Source organism: Archocentrus centrarchus, chromosome 9 (assembly GCF_007364275.1).
Source record: "Archocentrus centrarchus isolate MPI-CPG fArcCen1 chromosome 9, fArcCen1, whole genome shotgun sequence".
NCBI classification, from domain to species: Eukaryota; Metazoa; Chordata; class Actinopteri; order Cichliformes; family Cichlidae; genus Archocentrus; species Archocentrus centrarchus.
The window spans coordinates 15,303,211-15,322,825 of NC_044354.1; positions in this window are offsets into that span (position 1 = coordinate 15,303,211).

Below are 19,615 nucleotides of genomic sequence, written 5' to 3' on the forward strand. Positions count from 1 at the left end.
TACCCCCAAATACACACACACACACACACACACACACACACACACACACACACACACACACACACACACACACACACACACACACACACACACACACACACACACTTTGCAGTCATACAGTAAAGATATGAATATAAGCTAAAAAAGTTTGGACCACTGGTTTCCTATGGTGGAATCTGGGTTATGGTCAATCCACTGCATTTATGTGTGGATGTGATGGTGTGTGTCTGTGTGTGTTTCAGTGTGTTGAGGTTCTGTTCCAGGGATTGGGGTCCCTGGCTGTGGTAATTGGGACCGATGGAGCTGAAAGCAAGGGATGAACCAGGGGATAAAGAATGGATAAAGGAAAGGATGGAACTGTGCACATTGCCCAAGGAGCTTTTTGCTGATTGGCTCAGAGTGGCCGCCTCTGTGTGTATTCGTATATGTGTGTCTATGTGTGTGTATGTGCGTGCAGATTTGTGTGTGTATGTATCCCTGCAGATGTGAAAAGCTTAGCAATTTCTCAGTGGACCAATTAGATGCAAGGAGTTTAGTCCCCAGGTGTGAAAGCCTCTTCCTGGTAATATAGGAGCTTGATTAGTGGGTGTATTAACTGTGTTTTAGCCAGTGTGGCTGTGGGTGTGTGAATTTGCTCACACCCTCTTCTGTGTGTATAGGAGAAAGATTAAAATTGGCTTTCAGCAATTTGTGCTTACTTTTGAGGCTAAATCTGTACGCCTTAGTGAAGTGATGCTAATTCAGCTAATGTAGCCCCAAAGAGGACAAACCCATCCCTCTACTTAATGCATGCAAATGGATTCCTACTGTGCTCATCATTCAGAGATTTTATTATCAGAACATTGTTTCACAACTAGGTCAATGGAATTAGACAGGTATAGATATGGGGCTAAAGGCAGAGAAGGACTTAACAGAAGGAGTGCTGCAACACTGTTATCCCACAGAAGCAGCATGTCAGAACCAACCACTCGAGCAAAGGAAATAGTTGATGAAAGTGTGATGGGATTGTGTAGGAAAGAAGGAAAGAAGAGAAGGGAATGATAGGGATGGAGACGGCCAGATGAGAGAGGTGAGGCCTGCCTCTGAACACCACTCCTGGGAGCATAAATGCTTCTTCTTCAGTAAACAGTGAATAATTCATCTAGTTACACATATGCACGCACACACGCACAAACACACACACACACAGACACACACACACAGACACACACACACACATTTACACTTACACCTCAAAAATCATATTCATGTCATAGACAGGCCATTTTTACAGCAGACAGACAACCCAAGCCAGTATGAAGCTTTTATTATTCACTAGCTTATGAACTCTGCAGGACCCTTCACTCTTTGACTTTCTGCACGTGTGTACATGTGTGTATTTGAGTGTGCATGCAATTTGTGTTTGTGTGTATTTGTGGCATGTAGCAGTTTAATTTCTCCACATCTGTGAGGGTGAAAAGGAGGACAGAGAAGAGAGGCACGCAACATTCCCCTATCCGTAACCCCGAGGCATGCTCATGCACACACACTCATGCACGCAGAAATGGCTTCTCTGGCTTTATCCCAGAAACAAGTATGAACTTCCATTTTGCCAGGACCTCCTGTCTATATTAAAGCAACAGAAATATCGATCATGGGTTGCACAACTTACACCGAGATATTTCTCACATGTGTATGAGTACACAAACACACGTCATGTGCACACAAACAGCACAGAGGCAGTGATTTTTAGGTAGGATTTCATGGACACTCACATACTTTCATTCCAGCTCAAACTTGTGTCTTTAATTTATATTTGTCATGGGGAATAACTGATTTCTTTGTGGAATTCTGCTGCATGTTGCAGAATAAAAGGACAACATTTTATTTCATTTCCATAATTCCAGTCTGTAAATTATTTTTATGTTAATGTCAGGAAAATTGCCACAGCTGTGCGCTGAATTGTCAATCTCACCATCTGTATAAACTGAAAGGAGAACACTGTGAAAGACAAAAAGCACTGGAATAATCAATGATCACCTGTCTGCAAAAGCTGCCTTTTGTTCTCATTATTTGATCACAGCAGTATTTCACTTTTTAAACCAAACCAAACATGAAGCAGAATGCTGTGACACAGTAATAAGGTACAAGGAAAGGAAATGGATTTTGACTCTGGGTAATTTCAGCCTCGGCTGTGTGCCTGTGTGTGTGTATTGCATGAAATGACTGATGTGTCTGACCGTAACCTTTGCCCCAGAATGCTATGGACACCTGTCTTCCCACACAAGATTCTCCAGGACTCTCCTGTCCAATGCAGGCCTGATTTATTAGACCCCAAGGGCTTCCTCCCGTTTGCATTCTGTCTGTCTCATATTCTTCTTCTCTCTCTCTCCCTCTCTGACACACATACTCACATATACAGACGCACAGACAACCATCATGACAGGCCATAGAGAGAAAAGGAGAGAAATGGCTCCTGTCATTTTTCCTCTTTTAACTGGAGCTCTGCAGCATTCTCTGTCACAGAGCCCCGAGGGGAGGACATCCAACAAAGGGAGAACCTTTCACACTCTATTGTCTTTTACCACAGAGCGCTCATATCTCTTTTCGCACTCTCTCACTCTGTCTTCCTTCTTTTTTCACACTTCTCTCATATTCCTTCTATTCATCATCTTTACCACTTTTCCTTGGTCTCTGTACATCTTTTTTCTATATCTATATTTCATAAAGTAAGGTTTGACAATGCCCTTTGAGTGTGCCAGCTTGTCAAAAATACTGAGAAGCCAAAGAGGAAAAAAAAAAAATAGGGGGCAGAGTAGAGAGGAAAAGAGCACACAAGCTTATTGAGTTGGAGAGAAAAGAGATGGACATCTGTCTCAAAGCAAACAGCAGTCTGTCAAATCAGAGAGACATTTAAAGAGCTTATATGCAGATGCAGATGGTGCAAGTTTTCCATGTTGAAAATATGTTAATTGTGCTCAAAGGATCACACACTGACAAACCAAAATAAAATAAAATAAATTTATTTGGAGAATAATTATATTGATATTGCACATTGTCATCTGGATGTTTTGTCATTATAGTGTGTATTTCTTTTGTGTTCAAAGTTTTACTTATTTTCAGGTGCTTCAGCTTGTTTTGTGCATATTCACACTTTGCAAACAACAAGCCCAAATCATCACCCCTCCACCACTGTGCTTGACAGTTAGTATGAAGTGTTATTTGATATGCTGTGTTTAACTTTTGCCAAATGTGGCACCATGCATTATGGGCACTTTGGCTCCACTTTGGTCTCATCTGCCCAGCGGACATTGCTCCAGAAGTCATGCAGTTTGTTCAGATGCAACTTTGCAAACCTAAGCCGTGCCATGTTCTTTTTAGAGGCTTTCCCCTGAGAAGCCTTCCAAACAAGCCATACTTGTTCTCTCTTTTTCTAACTGTCATGAATATAACATTTAACATGCTAAGTGAGACCTGTAGCTCTTGAGTTGTTTGCGTTTTCCCTGTTCATTGCATGGCAGAGGTGGCAAAAGTACAGATCTTCTTTACTTAAATAAAATTTGTGTTAAAAAAAGTAAAGTTAAAAGTAAAAGTTGAAATACTGAATCAACTTCTTCACTCAAGTAAAAGTGAAAAAGTACTGGCTGTGAAATGACTGTGAAATGCCTCCACACCTAAATTAATCGTAATGATTGCAATGGCTCCATGTTGGGAAAAGAATCACAGTAATTTCTATTTTTCAATTTCTATTGCCAATTTCTATTGTGAGCCCCAGTAGATATTCTTTGTATACAGGCTTTGATCGGCTGACATTTGCAGCTGCTCTGAGGTTTACTGCTCTTGGTGGATGAAGTAATTCAACAAGATGTAAGAAAATGTTTCACCAGCTATCTTAGCTGATTCCCATCCCCTGACAATATGCTGTTCACACTGTCTTTATATAGTTTGTATAAAGGTGTAATTCAGTGAATGAATTTAAGCATCCTCAGCTTAAATTCAAACTCCACACTACACCACAGCCACCGTGCACCCGTCCAACACAGAGCTTTACTGTAATTTCACCACAGGACAGCTTGCTGCACCACAGTACAGAAAGCTAACCTGTTTATCCTGCACTAAACTGCAGTATTTTCATGCAACTGTTGAATAACAGTCAGTGTACCTCAGTTTGTTTAGCAAGATGTTTCATAATATGAAAAAAAAGCATAACTGCACATCATATACACCTCCAGTATCTGATTTAAAAATGAGAACATTAAATGTAAGCTTTAAATTGCCAGTTTATCAGATGTCACTGAGCAGACCTTACCTTTAAACCTAACCTCTCTTCTTCCGCTCCTGTTCGCTTTCTTCCATCTTTCTCCATCTCTTAATGAACTTCTCTCTCATTCTGGGAATGAGAGACCTTTAGCTAGCAGACACACTGTGTGACAGACCGCACACAAGCAGTTTGAGTGTTTACTGTACTGTACTATACTATACAATGTATATATTTGTATTTATTCTATTTTATTTTCTGTATGTTTTTAGTTCTATTTTATATTTTAGAAAGTGTGACTTTCTACAGCATGGCACTGAACAGGAGTGGCCCTCCAGTCTCACTGTACATTCTGTATAATGACAATAAAGGCATTCTATTCTATTCTACTGATATTTGTTGAGCTGATAGAAACAATGCATTTGAAATGATCTGCCACTTAATAAACATTACTCCCTTTATGCTCACTTCTCTTCAGCAGTGCTAGTTAGATGCTCAAGTACTGCGGACATCTGCACGTGTTCTGAAGTATTTGTACTTCATTGCTTCCCACCGCTATTGCACGGTATGACCTGGGGGTGAATTTGCCGAACTCCTTGAAAGATTGGGGCATTGCGTTAACACAGACCTGAATACTCCAGACCAGTAAACTGCTTTTATAGCGTTGCTCACATTTGCTGATGATCAGTTAATCAAGTGCATCAGCACCTGGCTGCTACTTTCCATCCTAATCCCTGTGGAAGCAGTAAAAGTAACTTTTTTTTTTTTTTCATGACTGTACACGTGGACACCTTTCAGCAGTACCACTGGTAGCTGCATGAAATGAACTGCTACTGGCAGTAGCCAAGCCAGCAAGCTGTAATGTAGCTTTCAATGCATTGCATTTAAAGAGCGCTCTTCATGGCACCTATTCACTGCTGCTAGAGCGAACAAGACTCACGTCACATTCTTCAGCTGCAAACTTTGTATGTTCAGTTAACCTTTCACTGAAAACATGAATGAGTTCACTGCACAGCACTAGCTTCAAGGCATAGCATGATAAATGGGTTTGTTGATAGCCCTGAATGCTCACCTAATGCACACAAATTCTTGCAGGACCACAGGTGGCCTCATGTGATTTACAGTACATGTTCCCTGATGAAATGCATGCATTTATGTGCATTTTCTAACTGAAGCTGGGTCAGAGTAGCATTTACTTCAATGGAGCTCTTACTGCACAGCAGATAATCTATTGGGCATTTTGTGGACTTCAGTATTGGCTTTTTGCTTTTTTTACATGGGGTTCTTTAAAATAGTTCAGTAAAATTAATAATTTATATGCAGGGATATGGAGGAAAGCCCAGTGCACTGCTAGAAATTACAGGAAAGAACTTATTTTGAAATATTAATCGCATGATTGGAAACATTACTTTAAAAAGTAACAATTACTCAGCAGCAAATTTGACACCGTAAATGATTCATTGCTTTCATAACTGAAGGTGCCTTAATACATCCAAGTTTTTTCCGATGTGAATACTTTCTAAAAGTTTTCCTTTTAAACAGTTTTTTGTTTTGAATTGGAATTTAATGGAATCCAATTTTCATTATTCACTTTGTAAATCCATTTTTTTAATCTTTTGTCATCTTTTCATTGTCCTGATTTTAGCTGATTTAATCTGATTTTAGAGAGAACAAAGGATTTCAGAATTGTTGAAAACACAGACAGAACAGAAAAATATGGAATATCTCAAATAAACCCAAACAGAGCAGTTTATTAAATTTTTACTAAGCTTATTCAAGATTAACAAGCCTTGCATGGTGATATTATACCAAGAGTTCAGCTTGTAGCTTTGCAAAAGAAACAAATTCATGGTTTTATCAATAATGTAACATAACTTTTCCATCAGACCACAATAAAATACTATGAAACCATAAAATAAATATAGACTTCCCTTCATTTTACTCCCACTGTGTCCATGTGTGTGTGTAAAATTCCTACCATGCACTTACAAACCAACAAGAGCTCAAATTATGCACAGTGTACTGTGCGCACACTCAAATACACACACACACACAGACATCCAGTAGGACCAGGGCAGGGGTTAAAAATGGCTCAGAGCGACTTTCATCTGAGGTAACTGTTTCCCTGTGGACTTCTTGCCCTTTTGCAGCCAGCAGAATTTCTCTGAGAGAAGGAGCTCACAGCACCATTATTTTCATCTTCCACACAGGAGACAGAGCCCTTCAGGAAGTAAATGGCTCGACACAGCTGGTATCCTCTGGTCCGAGTTGGGGGTAGGCTAATCAATACCACCGAAGGAGATCAATCCTGCTGTGTGTCTCTGAGTGGTTTTCACACTGCGTGTATTTGTGTGTGTAATTTTGCAGGTGGTCATGGTGTTGTAGCTGTTATAAGATCTAATGGGAGACCACCTGACAGCAGAGCTTAGGGTCTCCACGCTGCCCAAGCAGTTATTATTTTTATATTGTGTGTATTGTGGATTTGTATCTGGGGGAATGTGTATTATATCTGTGTGGGTTTGCATGTGTGAGAGTTGTACCCAGGTGCACCGCCTGAAGGTTGGTGGGGTGAGCGGAGAATTTGTGTATCCGTGTGTCTCAGTGTGTCTGAAAAGATGACAGGGTATGTCAGGGGTATTCTTTTCCCAAAACCCCAGAAGAAGGTCAAATTCAAAACACCGAGTCAGAAGGGAAAAAAAAAAAAAAGAAGAAGAAGGAAAAAGAAAACAAAGAAAGAAAACATGAACGAGAAAGCAGACTTGGGGGCATTTTAATGCAAATTCTGATCAGTAGAGTTGATACTGGAAATATGACCAAAATTTTGTTCAGTCACTAGAAAGAAAATTATGTACTGAATATTGTGTGGAAAAGAAAAAAAACATCTGATTTGTGTTTTATTTTGTTTTTACAGTTAATGATGTCATTCTTTGCACAAGGTGAAACAGCATATTTCTCACTGTGACTGCCCAGACTGTTTTTACACCCCCTGAGTGTAAGCTTCACTTTTATTAAACCTGCATACCTGGGTTTTAAAGGCATGATTTTTCCATTGTTTTCAAGACATGGGTACTTTTACTGTTGTGTACTTAATTTATGATTCTGAAATGAGAAGATAATGAGATGCTGGACAACCATAAAGACACAGAGAGAAGGGAGACACCTGCAAGGCTGTTTGCCTACCCTGCTCCATTACTCTGTTTAGCCCCCTGGTGACTGGACGTGTGTGTGGTTGTGAATGAGCTTATAAAATAACAGGAGAGCACACATACACACATGCGCCTGCACACATCCTGCAGCACCATAAAAACATACGCTCATACAACCACGTGCAGACACAATGGTGTCTGAATATTTCTCAACACTCAGGCCTTGAGGACAGCAGGATAAATCATATGTGCAGATATTTGGGTGTCAGGCTGAGAACCCATCTGAATAAGCCATCACTGAAAGCTGTGGGTGATGTGTGAACATGCACATGTCTGTTTTTTGCTTTATCTTTTGTTATATTTGCAGAAATTCCTGAATTGCGAGGCTAACGCTGCGTTTTTCTGTGAGCAAACGTCTGAGCGATGTTGCTCATGGTTCATGTCGTTTCTGCCTGAATAAATGGTAACAAGTAACATAATGAAATGCAATATGAAACTGTGGACAGATATTCAAAATGATGCACGTTTTATAAAAATACATGAAGTGAAACTTCAGCTTTTATATTAAATCCTGTTACACCCCCCCCCAGGCCTTAAACTCTCATTTAGTCCAGATTTTACTTTGTGATATAATATGCATTTCAAATATCTGTCTCAATTAATTAAACCAATTTATTATCATTTTGCCCCAACGCTTCATCCTGATAAATGGTCAGCCATCAGCGCTAATTTATCCAACTTTTTAAAAAATGGGCTTAAATGAGAAAATCAGACAAAAAAATGAGCCCTGATGGATGAAGTCTTTTGAGCGTTGATCACAGAGCCATTTGCTCCTTTCATTAAACTGGCCTGCTTTCATTTGTCTTGACATAAACACCAAACAAACAGTTCAGTGCTGTGTTTGAAAAATGAGACCTAAAGACAGATTAATGACTTGGGAGTCCCGCACAGTTTCTGCTGGCCTAGTATTATAATTGTTATTATTATTAAATACTTAATTCAGGCTGTCTCTGCAATCAGGATCTTTTTTTTAAGGAGAGAGCTGTGCACAAACAACATATCAAACAGTACAGAGGGACACATAATGCAAAGACACATTATAAATGTTCATGTAAATGCTGATTCTTGCTGATACAAATGTAACCTTTTAAAATGTTCCACGGAAACGGGAGGATGTAGCTCATTCAATTCGTAGGCAGCAAAGCATTTAAATCCAGTTTTTCCAGTTTCATTGGGATTAAGCGGCATATCTAATGTTAAAGTGTTCTGTGACTGGACTGTGCGTCCTGTCTTTAAATGTAACAGGGCAGCAGAGGTAGCTAGACATTTTTTTAAAGTTGAACCTTACAAATAAACACCATGCATCGCTGCTCTCTTCTAATTGCTAAGGAGGGCCATCCTGCTTTTTCATATTTCATATTTCACAGCAAATAATTACCTGTGATGAAACACAACACATGGATTCAAGAGCCTTTAAAGTGGAGGGGGGGGAGTGTGCATGTGAGACAACACCACAAACCGAAGAGAAACATTTGTTTCTGTGCAATTTTTGTCTTCAGTTTTCATGATGGATGTTTAGTGTTCAGCCAGAGTCCCCCAATATTTGCTAAACCCACTTTTACTGTATCACAATTATTATTTTTTATTTAAATATTACTTAAAATTTGTTATTAGTAAATGTTAGATATCAAATAGATAAATAAATAGATATCAAGAGTCAGCACTGACCTTTACTGTGTTTAAGGACTTCAGCTCCAGCGGTGGCACATTTAAATGAGTTTTGGACATTGCTCCCCGCTCTTCACTCAGCCTGGGTGGGCCTGTCTGCGGGGTGCCAAAATTGGTGTCTGTGGCCAGTGATGTGAATTGACATGCTGTTTAAAAATGGATCAGTCTAAATTATTCAGTCTGTTATTTTAGCATCAGCGTTCAATGATGATGTCTCGTTGTCACGGAAACATAGTCCCATGATCCCGAGCCCACAGCTGAGTCCCCTCTGGAGGTAGGGAGAGAAAGAGATGCCCTGTAGCAGTCTGATCATTTCAACAGAAACTGAGAAGAAAGCAAAGAGTGTAACTACGTGCCAGTGTGACTACATGGAAAAAAATGTCTTTCCTGGAGAGTAAAAGACTATTTATATGTGCCCACTGGCAGCGCAGCATTAGTATGGTTGACAAAAAATGGTATAAAATATTATGTGGTGTATAGTGTGAGTAGCATATAATGGAAACACAATACTCGCCTGAAACTGATGAATACATGCAGGTGCTTCTCTGCCTCTGGCTTTCTTTCCCCTCCAGTCTCTCTCATTTAGAACACACACACACACACACACACACACACACACACACACACACACACACACACACACACACACACACACACACACACACACACACACACACACACACACAACATACGGGATGGGTCCCAGGCTGCACTGGTCAAACTTTATAGATCTCCAGCGGGACATGAACACATGGAACAGTCATCTAGTTTCCAGCTGCTGGTGTGGAGCTTTTCTCAACCTCTCGCTGGGATCCTCTCTGTCTGTGCTATATCTGGCAGCTGGCACTTTGCTCACTGGACATTTCTCTGAGAAGAAGAAATTGTAATAATTGTCAGCAAGCTCTGCATGTGTCTTCATGCCTAAAAGTGTCTTTGTGTGTGTGTGTGTGTGTGTGTGTGTGTATGTATGTGTGTGTGTGTGTGTGTGTGCGCGTGTATGTGTGTGCACAGTAAATATTTCTTTGTGATCAGTTAGGCTGAGAAACGGCTGTGAGAGCAGCTGGGGATTCAGACAGTGATTTTGTCTTCCACCTACAAAAAATGCTGGGATTTACACTCTGCCCAAAGCGCAGACACACTGCGCTCTTGTGCCAAGATGAACATGCATATGCATGCAATCATAAGCACACATTCACACAAAGGACTCTTCCATTTGCACAGCTTGCATCACACATTTCAGGTGATTTCATCATCTGTTAGTCATTTTTCATCCTAAGCTTTTCACCTTAAACAAACATCCATAATATGGTCATTGATTTATTCAGAAAAGGAAAACGTGAAGAAGAGAGTCTCCTGTGTACAAATTGGTTTCCGTTCAAGCAGCTTTTGTGACCTGCTGTTTCAATTTATTTCTGTTTCAGTCAGCAGCATTTTAAGAAGTCACACTCAAACCGTCCTTAAACAAGCGTGCAGTATTAGTGGATGGTGAAGCACAAAGAGAGGGTGTGACAGCTTCCCTACATAACACAGACAATTTACTTTTGAAGTGTTGCAAATGCTGCACTAGAAGCTGATGCTGTGTTCACAGTCCCCCCACCTCCCCCAAAGAAAATCTGATAATAGGTCACATTTACACAAAATAAATATTTCACTCAGCATTTGAGATGCCACAAAGCACAAGACTTAATGCCAGTTGGAATATGTTAATTCCCGCTGCAGCCATTTGGAGACAGCACAGCCTGCTGTCTTCACAGTGTGATTCCAAATCCCACCATCCCAATCCAGCTTTCATCCCTGACTGTCAGCAGATGAGAGCTCCGTACACCTCCAGCAACTCACCTCGGTGTGTGTATTTTTTGTATGTTTGTGTGTACCCACCGAGGAGCTTGCTGTGCAAGCATATTCACAGCCAGAATTTCTGACAAGCCTAATGAATCTCCAGAGACCCACTACCTGCTAGCTCTCTCTTGTTCCATCTTGTCTCCATTGTTCTCTCACTCAGTTTTCTACCTTCTTGCCCCCCTCCCTCCCTTCTTCCTCTTGCTGTTTGTCTGCCTAAACTGGTACTGCCTCTCTCACTACAGCTGGTTTTGCCTCCATCAGCTAACAAGCTCCCTTCTTCTCTTCTGAGTGCGCATCCTATATTGTACCCATTAACTCCCATTGAAGTAAATGGTCCAAGAGAGATCTTGATGTTGATGGGGGTGTGATAAATTGATGAATTTCTCTCTCATCATTGCCGAATGTTACTCAAACTTCTGCTATATGTGAGAGGGAACCTCCTTCTAGAAAAGCTTTTAATTATAAGTACCAGTGGTGTATTAGTCATGCCTCAGCTGAGCTTGTCTGCCCAAAATCCATTACCTATGCCTGAGGAGGCCTTGTTAGTTCACAATTGATTGCATAATTACACAACATTATGATACATTGGCCTCATCTTGTGGTAATCACAGTAATTAGGGAAATAATGTCTACATGAGGTCTACATGGGCAGGGAGGCAGAAGATCCACAACTGTGGAGAACAAAAGAGCCCAATCCAGTTGTTCTAGTATACACCTTAAATGTACTTTAATGTACACGCGTGAATGTGCACAGACACACACACACATATGTATATTTATATAGACTGCTCTAAAATGTCAGTCAGGAAGTTGTGACTGCATTGCTGATGTGTTGTCTCACTCAAACTGAGGGGAAGCGAGCGCACACAGAGCATGAGTAATGAAACGCTTCACACTCATTTGGCTTTTGCACTTCAAATGAGACTGGCACGGTGCAGCGTCTAAAACACAACCATTAGATCTATAATGACTCCACAGCCTACTCCCCATGGACTGACTACACGTGCACACACATACACACACACACGCACACGCAGAGCCCTTCCAACCCCCAAATAGTCTATGTATTATGCATTCCACCCATCTGCCACTTTGTGAGCACTCTATCCCAAGGGGAGAGAGGGGAGGAGACGAGAGGGAGGCTCTCACAGCTGGATAGAGGAAAGAGATCGGGCTTTTCCACCCTCTCTCTCTCTCTCTCTTCTAGATCGCCGTCAGGTTATGAGCTGCTGGAATGTGAGGGGCTCACCTGTGTTTGGGCTACAGACAGGTATGAGCATATGGCTCTGGCATATGAGTGATTTATAGATGCCCATGTCTTTTCTCTGTGCATGTGTATGTTGATGGAGGTTGATGTCTACCACTGGATGATGTGCACGGCCCAGCAGGAAGTGTAAGCTGACCATCTGCAACCACAAGACTCAAAATATCTGAGAGGCTTCAGTGTTACACATTTATATTCATGTGTGGAAAAACCATCAAAGAAGTCTGAATGTGTGTGTGAGACAGTGGGAAAGACGAGCGAGATTCCTGTGTGCATGTGTGCATGTGTGTGTGTGCGTGTGTGTGTGTGTGTGTGTGTGTGTGTGTAAAGGGATCAAAGAAGATGGCGACAAAGTAGGAGAACAATTATCACCATGATCAGATTCACAGGCTTTAAAATTTCCCAGTTTTTGGACACGCTGCGCTGGTATGCACAAAAGCGTGTCTATTATCCCCCAAATGATTGCTCAAGAATCACAAGGCTTCTGCTTTTTTAACTCAGTGTTAGCTGGCAAACTGACTGACAAAACACGTTTTACTGCAGAGTGAGCTGGAGGCGAGAGAGCAGCAGTTTAAATAGCGCGTCTTTGTCTCACAGCTGCCAAACATTCACCCTGACCCAAACCAAACTGCAACCCCATGATCCTCATCTGCCCTATTACATCCCTCAGCTGTTTCCTCTTCACTGCTCTGTGTGTGCAAATGTGCGTGTTTTTGCCCAGAGAAAACAGAGGCTCCATTGTCACCTCGCCGTCTGATGCAGCTGTGTGGCTTCAGATGTTTTTACACAAAGCATGAAATGATAGATGAGTGAAATGAAGAGAGAAAATGATGGAGAGATGGTGGAAAAAAAGAATGTGTGAATTTGACAAAAGTGCCTCGTTTGTTTATCTCAGGTTTATCCACAACATGGTTATTACACCATTTGCAGCAAAAAAAAAAACAAAAACAAAAACAAAAAAACAATTTTTTTGATCAAAGAATGAGATCTTGTCAGGCTAAAACAGGACAGTGTCCCTACGGACCAGAAAAACCTTTGATGGCAGGTGTGTTACTCTTCACAGAAGTTCTATATTTTTCACGCCAGTTTTTGTTTTGATCTAAAGTCTCTTTAAACTAAAATGCAGACATCCTGAGTTGAGCTCTAATGAAGACACACTGAACAGAAACATATTCTATGCACATGCAGTGGTAGAAGAAATACTGACATCTCGGAGCAGTAATAAGACAATGTAAAAATACCTTTACCATGTAAGAGGGTCATCCACAAGCATGAAATATGAAAACTGTGCTATCTATTAGTGTACTATTAGTGCACTACATTTTGGGACATATTTCATTCCACATGTTAGATGGCTGCCAATCATTTTATTAGAAGAAGATGAGCACACTGTGGTCATAAAGAGATGGACATGGGCAGCAACAATACTCAGGTAGACTGTGGTGTTTAAGTTTAAGCTAAGTCATAAATCTTTAAAAGCTCTAACATGTAAACCATCTTTGAGTACTGAAGTCATTTATAGAGAAGCTAGCTTATCTGTACTTTGTATTTTTAACAGGTTGATCAATGCCATGCCATAAAATTTAATTTACAAAATTAATTTGAAATTCAAACAATTAAAAAAATAAAATAGCATTAAAAATTACACAACAGCAACAAAACAAAAACAAAACTAAAATAAATGTACTCATGCAGTCAGGGTCACTCTCCCCAGTGAGGGAGCACAATAAGACAGAGAGACAAGAAGGGAAGGCAAGTTTTTTATATTGGGTTTATGCTAGTGCCGGTCAGTCAATACACATCAACAGACTGGGCAGGGATAAAGAGACCGGGGCTGAGAATGTAAGGAGAGAAGCATCAGTGTGATAATCTCCCACTCTGGCCTCCATTAAAGGAATTCCCTCTCGCTGATCTGAGTTCTCTGATGACGCTACATTTCTCTCCAGCATTTTAAAAAGATAAACTGACCCCACGATAAGAGTTCTTGCTTTCTCCACTCTGACACTTTCTGCATTAAGGCACCTGAAACCACCCTCAGCCTCATTCGCCTTTTTGTAACTGTGGAGTGAGTGGGCAGACACTGGATGGTCTGATAAGGCCAACTCAGGTAAAACACAACATGAGTTTGGCCTGGGAGAGAAACAGCTATCAAAAAGGCTATTAAAGGATTTGGTTTCCACTTGCATTACGAGAGGCTTTGATAGCTGGATTTTATCTGCTTTGTTATCGTCTCACATCAGGAATACAAACACACACACACACACACACACACACACACACACACACACACACACACACACACACACACACACACACACACACACACACACACACCTGCAGTCCCCTCTTACCTTAGCCACACATCTAGGAATTGGGTGTGTGGAGCTTTTGTATGGGTGCTGTGGTGGCTGGAATGAGCCGGGGAGAATTTATTATAATGCTGTGTGCTGTGAAGTGGTGGAATGTGACTAGGTCCAATTTTGGGCTACTTGTTCATTTCATGTTTTTTACGTACTGCTGCTTGACTACATTTCTGACCAAAATGCTGTAATTTTTACTTCACAGCATTAGTTACCCATTTCACTGTGTGACAAGTTTCTTATAAAAAAGTCAGATGCCCTCTGAAATGATAATACAGGTGTGCTGCAAACATGAACTTCACAGTTTAAGCTGGCGAGATTTTGAATTCAAGAGTTTCATTTTACACTGATTGCTTAAAAAAATGCTCGAGTGTGCGAGTAACCTGATATCATGTCTTTGATGCATTTGCAACAATGCAAGCTGTCAAGACTTACACACTCTGCCACGCTCACACATGCACACACAGGTGTACTATGGTGAGTGGGGCAAACTGTTGAATGACAGCCTGTTTGGAGTTGAGGTTTAGGGGAGGTAGAGCTGGAGGTGGAGAAAGGTAGAAGTGGAGATGGGAGGCAGAGGTGTGGAGGCGAAGACAAGCTGGAAGTTCAGAAACAGACGGCCTTTTCATCAAAAGGCCTTTTCACACATGCATTCATGCGCTGGTGTGTGAACGCATGTGTTACTAGGCAAAGTGGTGTGTGTGTGTGTGTGTGTGGAGGGGGGTGAGTTAATTTCAATGTGCTCTGATCTCTGGTCTCAGCTGTGGTGTAATTGATTAAATGAATTAGTACAAAATATAGAATTAATCTTCATGAATAGGATCATGTGTTTTGTGTGTGTGTGTGTGTGTGTGTGTGTGTGTGTGTGTGTGTGTGTGTGTGTGTGTGTGTGTGTGTGTGTGTGTGTGTGTGTGTGTGTGTCTGTGTGTGGCAGATGGGTGATTAGAGTGAAATATGAAATTAGTCCTGATGAAAAGCACCAGATATGCACACGTGTAATTGAATTAACCAGTCTGTGTTGTCAGCATATATGAAATGTTCACCTTGTTCGCTCCATTCTGCAGAGAGGTGCATCACACACGGACGCGTCGGTCAAAAACACTGCTTGTTTAATTTCTGTCAAAATATTGGGTATCCAGGATGTACAGCTGGGTGGAAAAATTAAAGTTAAACAACATTAAGGGTCTCAGCAGGATGTTGGCCCAGTACGAGCCCTAAAACAGCTTCAATCAGGCCCTGCTGGCAGGATGAACACCATTCTTCCAAAAGAGTTCACCTCATTTGGTGTTTTGATGGTAACAAGGAGCACTTTCAAATCTACCAGTGTGTATATGTTAAGCTCTGTACGTGTACAACTGTTTTTTAAAAAGTAAATCTAGGTTAAAAATAATTTGATGGCATTCTTTACATATGTACACAGGAATAAATAACAAAAGGAAAGGGATTTGAGCACGTGTTCCAAAACCAATATTTTACTCAACTGAAGAACCATGAAAACATGAGCGTGAAAATGATTCTTTTATTTAATATATTGAGGTTTTGCAGACACATGACCACTAACCATGTGACATTAAGTTGTCTGCCATTTTGGTGGCGTGATAGTCATGGTGACAGTGTAGGACTGAGTGAATAAGGACACAGTCACACAGGCCTAGAGAGTGGCCTGTGACAATCTGGCAACCACTGATCGTGAGGGAAAGTGGGTATTCCACAACTGGTTGGCAAAAACCTCCTTGTGATTGCTTTGCTTGCTAGTCATAGTTTGAATGGAAGTGATGGACTTATCTACAAATACTGTACAGCTGCTCTCTGAGCTGTGGAGAAACTGCGAAAAGTGCAATACAAACCAGGATAGGAGATGTTTCGCTTTCAAAGTAAAAGTTGCGCCTTTTGGAACATGTTTTCTGCAGTGCTAAAGCACCATTTTCACTTTAAAGGTGAACTTTCTCCATTTCTGGTCTGCATTGCACTTTTTCAAGTTTTACTACCGTTAGGCCAGTATTTACAGACAAACATGAAAAATGACAGGCAACCGTGGTAACCTGCTAGTAACCAAAGCAATCACCAGGAAGTATTTGATGCAGCACCTTCTTTGCAACCAATTTCATCCAGCGAGACCTGGCAATTGGGAATACACATTTTTCCATAGCAACTGTGGTTGTATCACATCGAATATGGTGGAGAACTCTTGAGCAATGTGTGCATGGAGTCACATGAGAAACCTCAGTTATAACCAGCAATAATGTTTGGCTAACTGAGACAGAGATAGGCCTTTAAAAAAACTTTTTACTCTTGGGCAGTTCAATCTAAACCAATCTGACATGTTTTATGAGTTATTTGTATTCTGAAAAATACCTATTTATCATAGGATTTAAACAAATGCAGTGATGCAGTGGTTAGCACAGCTGCTTCACAGTAAGCCGGTCCTGGGTTCAAATCTGGCAGCATAGGCAGGTACTCCGGCCCAAAGATGTGCATGTTAGGTTAGCTGGTGATTCTAAATTGGCTGTTGGTGTGAGTGGTTTTCTGTCTCTGTCAGCCCTGTGACAGACTGTGACCTGTTCAGGGTGTACTCTGCCTCTCACTCTATGGCTGTTGGGATAGGGACAATGGCAACCCTGAAGTGGATGAGCAGAAGAAAGTGGATGAATGGATGGTGTAAAAATACAGTGTTTGCTTTTAAAGTGCGGAGGCGTAAAATAGCATCAACTGCAAACTGTAACTGAGTTACAGTAAAATACCTTAAAACACTACCAGTAGTAAACGTAAACAATGACTGATCATGAAACCATGCAGTAGCCCCTCCTGCTCCATACGGAAGCATGTTTCAGGTTATTCCTTTAGTTTGTGTCTTGGATTCAGAGGCCTCTTGTGGTTCTGTTAAATTTCGCTGATGATCTGCATCTGCAAATATGTTTCTCCTGGTGGGAGTGGTCTCTTCCACAGAGACAATAACCCCATCCACAGGGCATGAGAGGGTCACTGAATGATTTGATGATACTGAAAATGAAGTCAGTTACCTGCTGTTTCCATATCGCAGTCAACACATCCCATCCCTCAAAATGAGCACCTGCGGGAGATTTTAGACAGCGCTCTCAACCACCATCATCAAAACACCAAATGAGAAAATATCTTTTGGAAGGTCAGAGTTTCAGAAACGTTTGACTTGTGGAGTCAGTGGCAAAGTGAATTCAAGCTGTTCTGCCTCCACTTTTTTTTGTTTTTGTTTTTCAGCTTTAATTTGTTATCCAAATACACATGCACCCACTGCGGTAACACACTCAACAAGATCTCCTCAGTCATCATGGACAGATCATGGGCTTCCTCATCGGCAGGATGCAAATGTAATTAAAACTCAAACACACATTATCTTCTCTGACCACACTTACAGTACAATCTTCATGACTTCTGTGTTTAGTTTACTGACACAATCAGTATGGAAAAAGTGACTGACGCTGAGTCATGCTAGCATCCCACAACAGCTGCTCTCATACTCAGCACATAACGTAGCCACAGAGCAGCTTTATTTGCTGAACACTTGCTTATATTCAAATCCATATAAACAGGTTAAGTCAGGATCACAGAGTTTGGCAGAAGGTAATAGATAACAGACGATTACAGCAATAAGACCTGCACATGTGGACAGAGCACAAACACAGTGCAGATTTGCAGACTTAGTAAAAAATTGTCTAACTGTAGATGCTTCGGTACTCGCTTTGAAATCTGTCCAACTTTAAATTTTCTGTGAAAAAGTAGGCTTGGCTCAGTTTCAATTTTTATTTTTTTTTTTTGTGCAATAAAAGATCTTAAATGCAAAGCCTTCAGAAAGCCCGTAAGAAGTTATTCATTTGTGAATTATAGCTGGAACCATAAAGATAGCAAGGTACAAGTTACTTTGCATATATTTAGTGGCTGTCATTATCTCTGGGAAGGTGTTTACACTCCCTGCTCGCCTTTCGGTAGTTTTGTTCTTTTCACTTTACAGCATTATGATGGTTTGTTGTCTTTCTTTGTCTTTATGTCTGGACTGTTTGTGTGTTACAGACATGGTCTCAATATTGTGTTTTGTTCTCTATGTGTCAGCAGCATTCTTTCCAGTTTGATAATGATGCCAATAACGTCAGCAGAGATACAAACTTATCAAATGAGGTGTAGTATAAGTTACATTTTTCCCACCTGCAGCATTATGTTTAATTCTTAGGAAACACAAAATAAAAACTCAGCCAGTTTATCAAATGCAGACTGAATAAAAGCATTTCTCTCACAAAATATCCAACTCATTCCACCAATGAATTAATTATTACTCTTAGTACTGTGCAAAATAGTTTTTTTTTATATTTTGCTAAGAAAATGGGAAATAGGTGCAGTGATTTAAACAGTTATTTTAACAAACTTGAAACACCATATTTGGTTTTTACCATTTTTTATTCTTCCACACAGCCTGAACTCTCTTAGGCAGCTTTCATGTCATTTCTTTAACTAGTCTTCAGGAATAGTTCTCCAGGCTTCTTGAAGGACATTCAAAGCTCTTCTTTGGATGTTGGCTGCCTTTTGTTCCCAGCTCTGTCAAGATGATTCCACAGCGCTTCAACAGTGCTGAGGTCTGGGATCTGGGGAGGGCAGTGCATTACTGATAGTGTTTCATTGTGTGTTTTTCTAACCAGATATGCTTTTACTGCATTGGCAGTGTGTTCGGGATCGTGGTTATGCTAAGATGTGTGCACACCATGTCGACTAAAGAAATGAGAACAAATGTGTTTTTGCAACAGGCTGTAAAGTGCCTAAAGATACAATGTTTGTTTCTTTGCTAAGTTGCTAAGTGTAGACGCAACACTCATTCACCCCTTGTGTTAGGTTTACGCTTGAATGATACATAAGTCAGTGTTAAGTGGCTCACCAAACAAGCAATAAATACATAAATAAAAAATAAAAACATTCCTGTGAACATGGTCAGGTACGAGGACTGGATTGAACATTTGTGAAAAAGCAGCCAAAGAAAGAAAAACTGTGAAAGACCTCCAAAAAGCCTGGAGAGCTA